This window comes from Scyliorhinus torazame, chromosome 4, assembly GCF_047496885.1.
Source record: "Scyliorhinus torazame isolate Kashiwa2021f chromosome 4, sScyTor2.1, whole genome shotgun sequence".
NCBI lineage: Eukaryota > Metazoa > Chordata > Chondrichthyes > Carcharhiniformes > Scyliorhinidae > Scyliorhinus > Scyliorhinus torazame.
The window spans coordinates 34,233,732-34,250,412 of record NC_092710.1 but is presented as its reverse complement, the minus strand read 5'-3'; the positions used below and the strand labels follow the sequence as shown (position 1 = coordinate 34,250,412).

At 48.4% G+C, this 16,681-nt stretch overlaps 1 long non-coding RNA gene across 1 annotated transcript; it reads right to left on the bottom strand.

Annotated features, from left to right (window-relative positions):
* Positions 1–1,114: 1,114 nt before the first annotated feature.
* LOC140410184 (uncharacterized) lies at positions 1,115–14,609 on the bottom strand. Its single transcript, XR_011940534.1, has 2 exons — positions 12,170–14,609; positions 1,115–1,251 (listed from the first exon to the last, which is right to left on the bottom strand). It is a non-coding gene; the product is annotated as an uncharacterized lncRNA (long non-coding RNA).
* Positions 14,610–16,681: the final 2,072 nt, after the last annotated feature.

Here is a 16,681-nt window from a genome sequence, read left to right as displayed (position 1 = left end):
AGATACAGAGTAAAGCTGCCTCTACACTGTCCCCATCAAACACTCCCAGGACAGGTACAGCACAGGGTCAGATACAGAGTACAGCTCCCTCTACACTGTCCCCATCAAACACTCCCAGGACAGGTACAGCACGGGGTTAGATACAGAGTAAGGTTTCCTCTACACTGCTCACATCAAACACTCCCAGGACAGGTACAGCACAGGGTCAGATACAGAGTAAAGCTCCCTCTACACTGTCCCCATCAAACACTCCCAGGACAGGTACAGCACAGGGTTGATACAGTGTAAAGCTCCCTCTACACTGTCCCCATCAAACACTCCCAGGACAGGTACAGCGTGGGGTTAGATACAGAGTAAATCTCCCTCTACACTGTCCACATCAAACACTCCCAGGACAGGTACAGCACGAGGTTAGATACAGTGTAAAGCACCCTCTACCCTGTCCCCATCAAACACTCCCAGGACAGGTACAGCACAGGGTCAGATATAGAGTACAGCTCCCTCTACACTGTCCCCATCAAACACTCCCAGGACAGGTACAGCACGGGGTTAGATACAGAGTAGGGGTTCCTCTATGCTGTCCCCATCAAACACTCCCAGTACAGGTACAGCACAGGGTTAGATACAGAGTAAAGCTCCCTCTACACTGTCCCCATCAAACACTCCCAGTACAGGTACAGCATGGGGTTAGATACAGAGTAAAGCTCCCTCTACACTCTCCCCATCAAACACTCCCAGGACAGGTACAGCACAGGGTTAGATATAGAGTAAAGCTCCCTCTGCACTGACCCCATCAAACACTTCCAGGACAGGTGCAGCATGGTGTTAGATACAGAGTAAAGCTCCCTCTACACTGCCCCATCAAACACTCGCAGGACAGGTACAGCACGGGGTTAGAAAGAGAGTAAAGCTCCCTCTACACTGCCCCATCAAACACTCCCAGGACAGGTACAGCACGGGGTTAGATACAGAGTAAAGCTCCCTCTACACTGTCCCATCAAACACTACCAGGACAGGTGCACCACGGGGTTACAAACGGAATAAATGTTCCTCTCCAATTTCCACAACAGACGCTGCCAGGATATTTACAGCAAGTAGAGGGAATGAAGCAATGTTTTCAAAGGAAGGGTTTTATTTTGAAAAGAGATCGCAAATTATCAACATAACAGAACTGACCCCAAATGGTGATTACTCCAATATCCAAATCCAAAACGATGCCGAATTCATTTCCATCCCACTTTTCCTGATAATCTTAAATAGATAAACATAGAAATAATTAGCAATGACAGACCACAAGGAATAGGAGCAGGACTGGTCCATTCAGCCCTTCGAACTCACTCCACCAGTCAATATGATCATGGAGATTCTTCCATTTCAACACCGTCTTCCTGCCCTATCCCCGTGCCTCTTGTTGATCAATCAATCGCAGTCTAGAACCGGCTCAATGACTGAGTCTCCACATCCCTCTGGGATAGAGAATTCCCAGGATTCACCACCATCTGAGTGACAAAATTCCTCCACATCTCAGTCCGGCATATCGTTGGTTAATACACAGAATAGATTATATCTGGGAATGAATTACTGACTGCAATCTAATGGAGGGCTTCGGGATAGATGATATACAGAATAACAGATACCCAGGAGTGAGTTACAGACTGGAATCTAATCGAGGGCTTCGGGATAGTTTATATATAGAATAACAGATACCCGGGAGTGAGTGACAGGCTGGAATCTAATCGAGGGGTTCAGGATAGTTTATAATAGAACAACAGATACCCAGGAGTGAGTTACAGACTGGAATCTAATCGAGGGGATCAGGATAGTTTATATATAGAATAACAGATACCCAGGAGTGAGTTACAGACTGGAATCTAATCGAGGGGTTCAGGATAGTTTATATAGAGAATAGTACAAAGTCTTACAACACCAGGTTAAAGTCCAACAGGTTTGTTTCGATGTCACTAGCTTTCGGAGCGCTGCTCCTTCCTCAGGTGAATCCTGCCACCTGAGGAAGGAGCAGCGCTCCGAAAGCTAGTGACATCGAAACAAACCTGTTGGACTTTAACCTGGTGTTGTAAGACTTCGTACTGTGCTCACCCCAGTCCAACGCCGGCATCTCCACATCATATGTAGAGAATAACAGATACCCGGGAGTGAGTTACAGACGGGAATCTAATCGAGGAGTTCAGGATAGTTTATATGGAGAATAACAGATACCCAGAAGTGCGTTACAGAGTGAAACCAAATTGAGGGGTTAGATTTAACTCACTCTTACACACTCACTCACACCCTGACACAATCGCTCACTAACACACACTATCACGCACTTAATAACAAAATCACGCTTACGCACCCTGACGCACACTTGCTCACTATTACACACTCGCTCACACACTGAAACTCAATTATTCCTACACACTCACTCATTATTACACACTGACTTACTCTCACACTCTCACTTACACATTCACACCACTCACTCAGTCTTACACACACTCATTCTCTCATACGTAAGCACTCACTTGCACACTCACTCACACTCCCTCACTCACTCTTACACATTCCTTCACACACACACACACTCGCTCTTACACACTCACTCACTCATACACACTCACTCACTCATACACACTCACTCACTCATACACACTCACTCGCACCCACTATTACACACACTCGCACACTCACTCATTCTTCCACACTAACTCGCCCACACACTCAAACTCACTTACACAATCACCCACACTTACATACTCACACACTGACTCACTCACTCTTACACACAGTCACCCTAACACACACTCACTGTTAACAGATATACTGGAGTGCAACACAGTGTGCAATCTAATTGAGGGGGTAGATTTCACTCACTCTCTCACACACTCTTACACACTCGCTCACACGCATACGCTTACACACTCGCTCACACACTTACACAATCACGCACTAACATTCTCACTCACTAACTCACTCTTACACACCTCTGTCACACTCGCTCACTATTACACACTGACTCACTCACGCTCACTCATTCCTATAGACTCACTCATTAGTATACACTGATCCACACACCCTCACTTACTTTCACACACTCACTCAGTCGCACACACACTCACTCACACACTCACTGTCACACACTCACTGTCACAGTCACACACTCATTCTTACACACCTGTCACTCTGACACAATCACTCCCAGATGCTAACACACATCACTCTTGCATACTGACTCACACAGTTCTTCACACTCTCACAATTACACACAGACACACACTTTCACACTCAATCACCTACTCACTCATTCTTACATACTAGCTCACACTCACTCACACACTCAAACTGATTTACACAATCACTCACATTGATATACGTACACACTGATTCACTCACTCCTACACACACTCACCATTACACACTCAGTCACTCTTGACAGTCACTCACTCACATACTCACACACACTAACTCGTTCACACTTACACACTCACTCATACACTCACACTTATACAGTCACTCACTCTTACGCGCACACACTCAATCACACAGTCTGACACACTCACTCACACTCTTACACAATCACTCACTAACACACACTCTCACTAACTCACTGTTACACATCCTGACTCACATTCGCTCACGATTACACTCACTCACACTCACATACAGACTGAAACTCACTCATTCCTACAGACTCACTCATTATTACACATTGACTCACACACACTCACTTAGTCTCACACACTCACTCGGTCTTACACACACACACTCTCACACACTCACTATCACTCTGACACACTATCACACCCACATGCTAACACACACTCACTCCTACACACTCTTTCACACTCAATAACCCACTCACTAATTCTTACACACCACCACTCACACACACTCACTCACAAACTCAAACTGACTGACACAATGACTCACACTGACATACACACACACACTGACTTGCTCACTCTTACACAAACTCACCATTACACATTCAGTAACTTTTGACACAGTCACTCACTCACATACTCACACACAAACTCATTCACACTTACACACTCACTCACTTATACACTGACACAACCACTCACTCACGATGTCCCCATCAAACACTCCCAGGACAGGTACAGCACGGGGTCAGATACAGAGTAAGGGTTCCTCTATGCTGTCCCCATCAAACACTCCCAGGACAGGTACAGCACGGGGTTAGATACAGAGCAAGGGTTCCTCTATGCTGTCCCCATCAAACACTCCCAGGGCAGCTACAGCATGGGGTTAGATACAGAGTAAAGCACCCTCTACACTGTCCCCATCAAACACTCCCAGGACAGGTACAGCACAGAGTTAGATACAGAGTAAAGCTCCCTCGCCACTGTCCCCATCAAACACTCCCAGGGCAGGTACAGCACGGGGTTAGATACAGAGTAAAGCACCCTCTCCACTGTCCCCAGCAAACACTCCCAGGACAGGAACAGCACGGGGTTAGATACAGAGTAAAGCTCCCTCTACACTGTCCCCATCAAACACTTCCAGGACAGGTACAGCACGGGGTTAGATACAGAGTAAAGCTCCCTCTACACTGTCCCCATCAAACACTCCCAGGACAGGTACAGCACGGGGTTAGATACAGAGTAAAGCAACCTCTACACTGTCCCCATCAAACACTCCCAGGACAGGTACAGCACGGGGTTAGGTACAGAGTAAAGCTCCCGCTACACTGTCCCCTGCAAACACTCCCAGGACAGGTACAGCACGGGGTTAGATACAGAGTAAAGCTCTCTCTACACTGTCCCCCATCAAACACTCCCAGGACAGGTACAGCATGGGGTTAGATACAGTGTGAAGCTCCCTCACACTGTCCCCATCAAACACTCCCAGGGCAGGTACAGCACGGGGTTACATACTGAGTAAAGCTCCCTCTACACTGTCCCCATCAAACACTCCCAGGACAGGTACAGCATGGGTTTCGATACAGAGTAAAGCTCCCTCTACACTGTCCCCATCAAACACTCCCAGGACAGGTACAGCACGGGGTTAGATACAGAGTAAAGCTCCCTCTACACTGTCCCCATCAAACACTCCAAGGCAGGTACAGCACGGGGTTAGATACAGTGTAAAGCTCTCTCTACACTGTCCCCATCAAACACTCCCAGGGCAGGTACAGCACGGGGTTAGATACAGAGTAAAGCTCCCTCTACACCGTCCCCATCAAACACTCCCAGGACAGGTACAGCATGGGGTTAGATACAGTGTGAAGCTCCCTCACACTGTCCCCATCAAACACTCCCAGGACAGGTACAGCATGGGGTTAGATACAGTGTAAAGCTCTCTCTACACTGTCCCCCATCAAACACTCCCAGGACAGGTACAGCATGAGGTTAGATACAGAGTAAAGCTCCCTCTACACCGTCCCCATCAAACACTCCCAGGACAGGTACAGCATGGGGTTAGATACAGTGTGAAGCTCCCTCACACTGTCCCCATCAAACACTCCCAGGACAGGTACAGCATGGGGTTAGATACAGTGTAAAGCTCTCACTACACTGTCCCCATCAAACACTCCCAGGGCAGGTACAGCACGGTGTTACATACTGAGTAAAGCACCCTCTACACTGTCCCCATCAAACACTCCCAGGACAGGTACAGTATGGGGTTAGATACAGAGTAAAGCTCCCTCTACACTGTCCCCATCAAACACTCCCAGAACAGGTACAGCATGGGTTTCGATACAGAGTAAAGCTCCCTCTACACTGTCCCCATCAAACACTCCCAGGACAGGTACAGCACGGGGTTAGATACAGAGTAAATCTCCCTCTATACTGTCCCCATCAAACACTCCCAGGACAGGTACAGCACGGGGTTAGATACAATGTAAAGCTCTCTCTACACTGTCCCCATCAAACACTCCCAGGGCAGGTACAGCACGGGGTTACATACTGAGTAAAGCACCCTCTACACTGTCCCCATCAAACACTCCCAGGGCAGGTACAGCATGGGTTTCGATACAGAGTAAAGCTCCCTCTACACTGTCCCCATCAAACACTCCCAGGACAGGTACAGCACGGGGTTAGATACAGAGTAAAGCTCCCTCTACACTGTCCCCATCAAACACTCCCAGGACAGGTACAGTACGGGGTTAGATACAGAGTAAAGCTCCCTCTACACTGTCCCCATCAAACACTCCCAGGACAGGTTCAGCACGGGGTTAGATACAGAGTAAAGCACCCTCTACACTGTCCCCATCAAACACTCCCAGGACAGGTACAGCACAGGGTCAGATACAGAGTAAAGCTCTCTCTACACTGTCCCCCATCAAACACTCCCAGGACAGGTACAGCATGAGGTTAGATACAGAGTAAAGCTCCCTCTACACCGTCCCCATCAAAGTCTCCCAGGACAGGTACAGCATGGGGTTAGATACAGTGTGAAGCTCCCTCACACTGTCCCCATCAAACACTCCCAGGACAGGTACAGCATGGGGTTAGATACAGTGTAAAGCTCTCTCTACACTGTCCCCATCAAACACTCCCAGGGCAGGTACAGCACGGGGTTACATACTGAGTAAAGCACCCTCTACACTGTCCCCATCAAACACTCCCAGGACAGGTACAGCATGGGGTTACATACTGAGTAAAGCTCCCTCTACACTGTCCCCATCAAACACTCCCAGGACAGGTACAGCATGGGTTTCGATACAGAGTAAAGCTCCCTCTACACTGTCCCCATCAAACACTCCCAGGACAGGTACAGCACGGGGTTAGATACAGAGTAAAGCTCCCTCTACACTGTCCCCATCAAACACTCCCAGGCAGGTACAGCACGGGGTTAGATACAGTGTAAAGCTCTCTCTACACTGTCCCCATCAAACACTCCCAGGGCAGGTACAGCACGGGGTTAGATACAGAGTAAAGCTCCCTCTACACCGTCCCCATCAAACACTCCCAGGACAGGTACAGCATGGGGTTAGATACAGTGTGAAGCTCCCTCACACTGTCCCCATCAAACACTCCCAGGACAGGTACAGCATGGGGTTAGATACAGTGTAAAGCTCTCTCTACACTGTCCCCCATCAAACACTCCCAGGACAGGTACAGCATGAGGTTAGATACAGAGTAAAGCTCCCTCTACACCGTCCCCATCAAACACTCCCAGGACAGGTACAGCATGGGGTTAGATACAGTGTGAAGCTCCCTCACACTGTCCCCATCAAACACTCCCAGGACAGGTACAGCATGGGGTTAGATACAGTGTAAAGCTCTCACTACACTGTCCCCATCAAACACTCCCAGGGCAGGTACAGCACGGTGTTACATACTGAGTAAAGCACCCTCTACACTGTCCCCATCAAACACTCCCAGGACAGGTACAGTATGGGGTTAGATACAGAGTAAAGCTACCTCTACACTGTCCCCATCAAACCCTCCCAGAACAGGTACAGCATGGGTTTCGATACAGAGTAAAGCTCCCTCTACACTGTCCCCATCAAACACTCCCAGGACAGGTACAGCACGGGGTTAGATACAGAGTAAATCTCCCTCTATACTGTCCCCATCAAACACTCCCAGGACAGGTACAGCACGGGGTTAGATACAATGTAAAGCTCTCTCTACACTGTCCCCATCAAACACTCCCAGGGCAGGTACAGCACGGGGTTACATACTGAGTAAAGCACCCTCTACACTGTCCCCATCAAACACTCCCAGGGCAGGTACAGCATGGGTTTCGATACAGAGTAAAGCTCCCTCTACACTGTCCCCATCAAACACTCCCAGGACAGGTACAGCACGGGGTTAGATACAGAGTAAAGCTCCCTCTACACTGTCCCCATCAAACACTCCCAGGACAGGTACAGTACGGGGTTAGATACAGAGTAAAGCTCCCTCTACACTGTCCCCATCAAACACTCCCAGGACAGGTTCAGCACGGGGTTAGATACAGAGTAAAGCTCCCTCTACACTGTCCCCTGCAAACACTCCCAGGACAGGTACAGCACGGGGTTAGATACAGAGTAAAGCTCTCTCTACACTGTCCCCCATCAAACACTCCCAGGACAGGTACAGCATGGGGTTAGATACAGTGTGAAGCTCCCTCACACTGTCCCCATCAAACACTCCCAGGGCAGGTACAGCACGGGGTTACATACTGAGTAAAGCTCCCTCTACACTGTCCCCATCAAACACTCCCAGGACAGGTACAGCATGGGTTTCGATACAGAGTAAAGCTCCCTCTACACTGTCCCCATCAAACACTCCCAGGACAGGTACAGCACGGGGTTAGATACAGAGTAAAGCTCCCTCTACACTGTCCCCATCAAACACTCCAAGGCAGGTACAGCACGGGGTTAGATACAGTGTAAAGCTCTCTCTACACTGTCCCCATCAAACACTCCCAGGGCAGGTACAGCACGGGGTTAGATACAGAGTAAAGCTCCCTCTACACCGTCCCCATCAAACACTCCCAGGACAGGTACAGCATGGGGTTAGATACAGTGTGAAGCTCCCTCACACTGTCCCCATCAAACACTCCCAGGACAGGTACAGCATGGGGTTAGATACAGTGTAAAGCTCTCTCTACACTGTCCCCCATCAAACACTCCCAGGACAGGTACAGCATGAGGTTAGATACAGAGTAAAGCTCCCTCTACACCGTCCCCATCAAACACTCCCAGGACAGGTACAGCATGGGGTTAGATACAGTGTGAAGCTCCCTCACACTGTCCCCATCAAACACTCCCAGGACAGGTACAGCATGGGGTTAGATACAGTGTAAAGCTCTCACTACACTGTCCCCATCAAACACTCCCAGGGCAGGTACAGCACGGTGTTACATACTGAGTAAAGCACCCTCTACACTGTCCCCATCAAACACTCCCAGGACAGGTACAGTATGGGGTTAGATACAGAGTAAAGCTCCCTCTACACTGTCCCCATCAAACACTCCCAGAACAGGTACAGCATGGGTTTCGATACAGAGTAAAGCTCCCTCTACACTGTCCCCATCAAACACTCCCAGGACAGGTACAGCACGGGGTTAGATACAGAGTAAATCTCCCTCTATACTGTCCCCATCAAACACTCCCAGGACAGGTACAGCACGGGGTTAGATACAATGTAAAGCTCTCTCTACACTGTCCCCATCAAACACTCCCAGGGCAGGTACAGCACGGGGTTACATACTGAGTAAAGCACCCTCTACACTGTCCCCATCAAACACTCCCAGGGCAGGTACAGCATGGGTTTCGATACAGAGTAAAGCTCCCTCTACACTGTCCCCATCAAACACTCCCAGGACAGGTACAGCACGGGGTTAGATACAGAGTAAAGCTCCCTCTACACTGTCCCCATCAAACACTCCCAGGACAGGTACAGTACGGGGTTAGATACAGAGTAAAGCTCCCTCTACACTGTCCCCATCAAACACTCCCAGGACAGGTTCAGCACGGGGTTAGATACAGAGTAAAGCACCCTCTACACTGTCCCCATCAAACACTCCCAGGACAGGTACAGCACAGGGTCAGATACAGAGTAAAGCTCTCTCTACACTGTCCCCCATCAAACACTCCCAGGACAGGTACAGCATGAGGTTAGATACAGAGTAAAGCTCCCTCTACACCGTCCCCATCAAAGTCTCCCAGGACAGGTACAGCATGGGGTTAGATACAGTGTGAAGCTCCCTCACACTGTCCCCATCAAACACTCCCAGGACAGGTACAGCATGGGGTTAGATACAGTGTAAAGCTCTCTCTACACTGTCCCCATCAAACACTCCCAGGGCAGGTACAGCACGGGGTTACATACTGAGTAAAGCACCCTCTACACTGTCCCCATCAAACACTCCCAGGACAGGTACAGCATGGGGTTACATACTGAGTAAAGCTCCCTCTACACTGTCCCCATCAAACACTCCCAGGACAGGTACAGCATGGGTTTCGATACAGAGTAAAGCTCCCTCTACACTGTCCCCATCAAACACTCCCAGGACAGGTACAGCACGGGGTTAGATACAGAGTAAAGCTCCCTCTACACTGTCCCCATCAAACACTCCCAGGCAGGTACAGCACGGGGTTAGATACAGTGTAAAGCTCTCTCTACACTGTCCCCATCAAACACTCCCAGGGCAGGTACAGCACGGGGTTAGATACAGAGTAAAGCTCCCTCTACACCGTCCCCATCAAACACTCCCAGGACAGGTACAGCATGGGGTTAGATACAGTGTGAAGCTCCCTCACACTGTCCCCATCAAACACTCCCAGGACAGGTACAGCATGGGGTTAGATACAGTGTAAAGCTCTCTCTACACTGTCCCCCATCAAACACTCCCAGGACAGGTACAGCATGAGGTTAGATACAGAGTAAAGCTCCCTCTACACCGTCCCCATCAAACACTCCCAGGACAGGTACAGCATGGGGTTAGATACAGTGTGAAGCTCCCTCACACTGTCCCCATCAAACACTCCCAGGACAGGTACAGCATGGGGTTAGATACAGTGTAAAGCTCTCACTACACTGTCCCCATCAAACACTCCCAGGGCAGGTACAGCACGGTGTTACATACTGAGTAAAGCACCCTCTACACTGTCCCCATCAAACACTCCCAGGACAGGTACAGTATGGGGTTAGATACAGAGTAAAGCTCCCTCTACACTGTCCCCATCAAACCCTCCCAGAACAGGTACAGCATGGGTTTCGATACAGAGTAAAGCTCCCTCTACACTGTCCCCATCAAACACTCCCAGGACAGGTACAGCACGGGGTTAGATACAGAGTAAATCTCCCTCTATACTGTCCCCATCAAACACTCCCAGGACAGGTACAGCACGGGGTTAGATACAATGTAAAGCTCTCTCTACACTGTCCCCATCAAACACTCCCAGGGCAGGTACAGCACGGGGTTACATACTGAGTAAAGCACCCTCTACACTGTCCCCATCAAACACTCCCAGGGCAGGTACAGCATGGGTTTCGATACAGAGTAAAGCTCCCTCTACACTGTCCCCATCAAACACTCCCAGGACAGGTACAGCACGGGGTTAGATACAGAGTAAAGCTCCCTCTACACTGTCCCCATCAAACACTCCCAGGACAGGTACAGTACGGGGTTAGATACAGAGTAAAGCTCCCTCTACACTGTCCCCATCAAACACTCCCAGGACAGGTTCAGCACGGGGTTAGATACAGAGTAAAGCACCCTCTACACTGTCCCCATCAAACACTCCCAGGACAGGTACAGCACAGGGTCAGATACAGAGTAAAGCTCTCTCTACACTGTCCCCCATCAAACACTCCCAGGACAGGTACAGCATGAGGTTAGATACAGAGTAAAGCTCCCTCTACACCGTCCCCATCAAAGTCTCCCAGGACAGGTACAGCATGGGGTTAGATACAGTGTGAAGCTCCCTCACACTGTCCCCATCAAACACTCCCAGGACAGGTACAGCATGGGGTTAGATACAGTGTAAAGCTCTCTCTACACTGTCCCCATCAAACACTCCCAGGGCAGGTACAGCACGGGGTTACATACTGAGTAAAGCACCCTCTACACTGTCCCCATCAAACACTCCCAGGACAGGTACAGCATGGGGTTAGATACAGAGTAAAGCTCCCTCTACACTGTCCCCATCAAACACTCCCAGGACAGGTACAGCACGGGGTCAGATACAGAGTAAAGCTCCCTCTACACTGTCCCCATCAAACACTCCCAGGACAGGTACAGTACGGGGTTAGATACAGAGTAAAGCTCCCTCTACACTGTCCCCATCAAACACTCCCAGGACAGGTACAGCACGGGGTCAGATATCGAGCAGGGCTCTCTCTACACTATACTGTTTCCATTTTCTCACATCATATTTGCTTCTTTTCCAATTCACTTTAATTCTCTGCCATCTCGTTCTTGATCTTCTTAATAGTGGGAACCGTTTCTCCCTGTCTACTCTGTCCGGCACCCCCAAGATTTGAACACCTCTATCTCATCTCCTCTTGGCCATTTCTCTCCGTGGAGAACAGACCCAACCTCTCCAATCTAACCTCATCACTGAAGTATCTCATTCCTGAACCATTCTTGTGAACCTCCTCTGCACTCGCTCCAGTGTGTTCACATCCTTCCTACAGTGTGGCACCCAGAACTGTCCACAATATTCCAGCTGAGGTCTAACTAGTGTCTTGTATAAGTTCAGCCTTACCTCCGCGCTCTTGTACCAATGCAGGAAAATACTGAGCAGGTCAGGCAGCATCTATGGAGAGTGAAATATAATCTTGGACCAGGGCGACTGGCAGATAGACAGATAGAGAAAAGTCCACACACACAGTAACACACTTACCCTCACACAGACACCCTGCTCTAATCAGATAGAAAATGCGGCAGATGACTTCTCCATCGGTAACTGGAAGGTGATTAATTGGATTTCTCTTCAAAAAGACCAGCTCATATTTAAAAAGAATGGGTGGGTGGGAGGGTTGGTGCTTCCCAATCTTTTGTATTATTATTGGGCGGTGAATTTGGAGAAGATTGGGCAATGGTGGGGAGAGGAAGAAGCGGAATGGGTACAGGTGGTGGAAGAATCGTGTAAGGGGGCTAGTTTGCAGACTTCCGCTGCAGCTGCACTCCCATTTCCCCCGGGGAGGTTGACACAAAGCCCGGTGCTGGCATCTTCCTTCAACATCTGGAGCAAGCGGAGATGCCATTTTGCTTTGGTAAACTTGACGGTGCAAGCCCCTATTTATGGAAACCACCGATTCACCCCAGCGGCAAGACTGGATACAATATTTAAACAGTGGCATAAAGCTGGGCTGAGACAGGTTACAGACTTGTTGTTGGAAAGTAGATTTGAAGAATTGAGGGAGAAACATAAAATGCAGAGGGAGGTGAAGTTTAATTATCTTCAATGATGAAACTTGGTGAAAAAGGAGTTGTCCTCGTTCGTTTGCCTACCGGAGAACAAGCTGCTGGAGAAATTGCTCCTCCCAGCTGAGTTGGTGATGGGAGAATTACTAACATTTACAGGTGGCTGATGGACAAAAAGAAAGCAGCGATTGAAGAGATGAAACAAAAGTGGAAGGAAGAGTTGGATATGGAGTTGGAATGGGGACTATGGAGTGAGATTATACACAGGGTCAATGCGACATCTTCATGCGCTCGGATGGGCTTGATACAATTCAAGGATGTACACAGGGGCCCATATGACACAGGAACGAATGAGCAGATTCCTCACAGAGGAAGAAGATAAATGTGAGAGTGTAAAGGAGGACCAGTTAACCATGTCCACATCTTCTGGTCACGTCCACGATTTGTGGGCTTCTGGCTCTCGCTATTTCAACACGAACAAAAGTTGTGGAGGTGGGAATATTACTGGGACCACGAGGCAATTTCTGGGGTGTCGGAAGTACCGGGACTAATAGGTGGGGACGGGGCCGATGTGGTGGCCTTTGCCACATTGATCGCCCGGAGGCTAATTTTATTGGAAGGGAAGTCAGAAGATCCGCCAAAAATATCGACATGGTTGAGGGATATTGCGGAATTCCTTAAACTTGAGAAACTAAAGTTAGCCCTTTGTGGCTCAGATGGGGGTTTCTGGACGAGATGGAAGCTGTTCTTGTCTCTATTTACAGATCTGTTTGTTGCCAGTGGGTAAGGGGAGGGAAGAGCGGAAAGGTTTAATGGAAATAAAGGAATAAATGTCAAATGAGGAGAATAGTATTTTGTTTGTGTTGTGACTGACTGATTGTTTGTATGTTGTTATGTCCGTCCTCATCGGAATGAAAATATTTTCAAAAAACACAGCAACATTAACCACACTTATTAAAAAGTAGCTCACGGACTGCAAAATGTTTGAAGGTCATGAGTTAAAAGTCTTAAACTTAAACGTGGGAATGAGGGAGTTAATTCAACCTTTCCACAGGGGACGTAGGGGAATTTTCCACCATGATCACATTTCTGACTGGGGAATCTTGCTGTGCAATCAATATGCCTGCTGTCAGTGTGTACATGTTCAAGTAGAAAGAGAGAAAGAAATCCATCTTCAGAGACTCTGAACTTAATTTTGAAAGTGCCACCATTTTGGGGCTCTTCCTGTGCACAAGCTGCCAGCAGAATTCCCCAACTTAAAAACAAGGTGAGAGTGGAGAGTGACGGGCGAGTTAACAGAAAGCAGTTGGGGTTATCAAACTAACCGTTTTCATTCAATCCAAATTGTTTCATTATAAATTCTAATCTCAATAAATGACATCAGATGATTTCAGTGAAAAAATCCCATTGAACCTCCTTGTCTAATAAAATGATGTTGTTGCCGATGACCCTGTATTGATTGAGGAATAAGCTTGACATCTCACAGTGTGAATAAATCAAATTGAATCCAAATTTATAGAGCAGCTCATTGAAGAAATCTGTCTGTGAGCAACATGTAAAATATGAAGTGAAACTTTGCAATGAGCTTTGTTTTTGTGGCCAGGAATCTTCTCTTAAAGACCCATCAAACATTCCCAGGACAGGTACTGCACGGGGTTAGATAAAGAGTAATGCTCCCTCGACACTGTCACCATCAAACACTCCCAGGGCAGGTACAGCACGGGGTTAGATACAGAGTAAAGCTCCCTCTACACTGTCCCCATCAAACACTCCCAGGGCAGGTACAGCACATGGTCAGATACAGAGTAAAGCTCCCTCTACACTGTCCCCAGCAAACACTCCCAGGGCAGGTACAGCACAGGGTCAGATACAGAGTAAAGCTCCCTCTACACTGTCCCCAGCAAACACTCCCAGGGCAGGTACAGCACAGGGTCAGATACAGAGTAAAGCTCCCTCTACACTGTCCCCAGCAAACACCCAGGACAGGTTCAGCATGGGGTTACAAAGGGAATAAATGTTCCTCTACAGTTTCCAAAACAGAAGCTGCCAGGATATTTACAGCAAGTAGAGGGAATGAGGCAATGTTTCCAAAGGAAGGGTTTTATTTTTAAAGAAGATAGGAAATTATCAACGTAACAGAACTTATCCCAAATGATGATTTCTCCAATATCCAAATCCAAAACGATGCCGAATTCATTCCCATCCCACTTTTCTGGATACTCTGAAATAGATAAACAGAGAGATAATTAGCAATAACAGACCACAAGGAATAGGAGCAGGATCTAATTGAGGGATTCAGGGGTGTTTATATATAGAATAACAGGTACCTGGGAGTGAGTTACAGACTGGAATCTAATCGAGGGGTTCACAATGGTTTATATATTGAATAACAGATACCCGGGAGTGAGTTACAGACTGGAATCTAATCAAGCTCTCTAGTCGTGCAAGACTCGCTCACTCTTGCACACACTCACAGTTAACAGATACACTGCAGTGCGATACAGTGTGCAATCTAATCGAGTGGATTTAACTCACGCTTACACACTCACTCACACAGTTGTACACAATCACTCACTAACACACTCACTAACTCACTCTTACACACCCTGACTCACACTCGCTCACCATTACACACTCACTCACACTCGTATTCCTACACCCTCACTCATTATTACACACTCACTTACTCTCACACACTCACTCAGTCTCTCACACACTCTCTCACACTTAAACACTCACTCACACCCCCCACTCACCTTTACACATTCAATCACACACACACTCACTCACTCTTATACATTCACTCACACACACTGCTACAAACTCGCACTCACACTCCCTCACACACTTAATCATTCACTCTTACACACACACTCACCCCCACTATAACACACACACACTCGCACACTCACTCATTCTTACACACAAACTCGCTCACACACTCAAATTCACTTACACAATCACACACACTGGCTCGCTCACTCTTGCACACACTCACAGTTAACAGATACACTGCAGTGCGATACAGTGTGCAATCTAATCGAGTGGATTTAACTCACGCTTACACACTCACTCACACTCACTTACACACTGAAACTCACTCATTCCTATAGACTCACTCATTATTACACACTGATTCCACACTCACTCACTCTCACACACTCACTCAATCAGTCTCACACACACACATACTCACACACTCTTGCACAATCACTCACTAACATACTCTCACTCATTAACTCACTCTTACACACCCCGACTCACACTCACTCACCATTACACAATCACTCACTCACACTCACTTACACACTGAAACTCACTCATTACTACAGACTCACTCATTATTGCACGCTGATTCCATACTCAATCGGTCTCTCACACTCACGCTCTCACACTCACCCACACCCACTCACTCACCCACACCCACTCACTCACCCACACCCACTCACTCACCCACACCCACTCACTCACCCACACCCACTCACTCACCCACACTCACTCACTCACCCACACTCACTCACTCACCCACACCCACTCACTCACCCACACCCACTCACTCACCCACACCCACTCACTCACTCACCCACACCCACTCACTCACTCACCCACACCCACTCACTCACTCACCCACACCCACTCACTCACTCACCCACACCCACTCACTCGCTCACTCGCTCACCCACACCCACTCGCTCGCTCACCCACACTCACTCGCTCACCCACACCCACTCACTCGCTCACCCACACTCACTCGCTCACCCACACCCACTCACTCACTCACCCACACCCACTCACTCGCTCACTCGCTCACCCACACCCACTCACTCGCTCACTCGCTCACCCACACCCA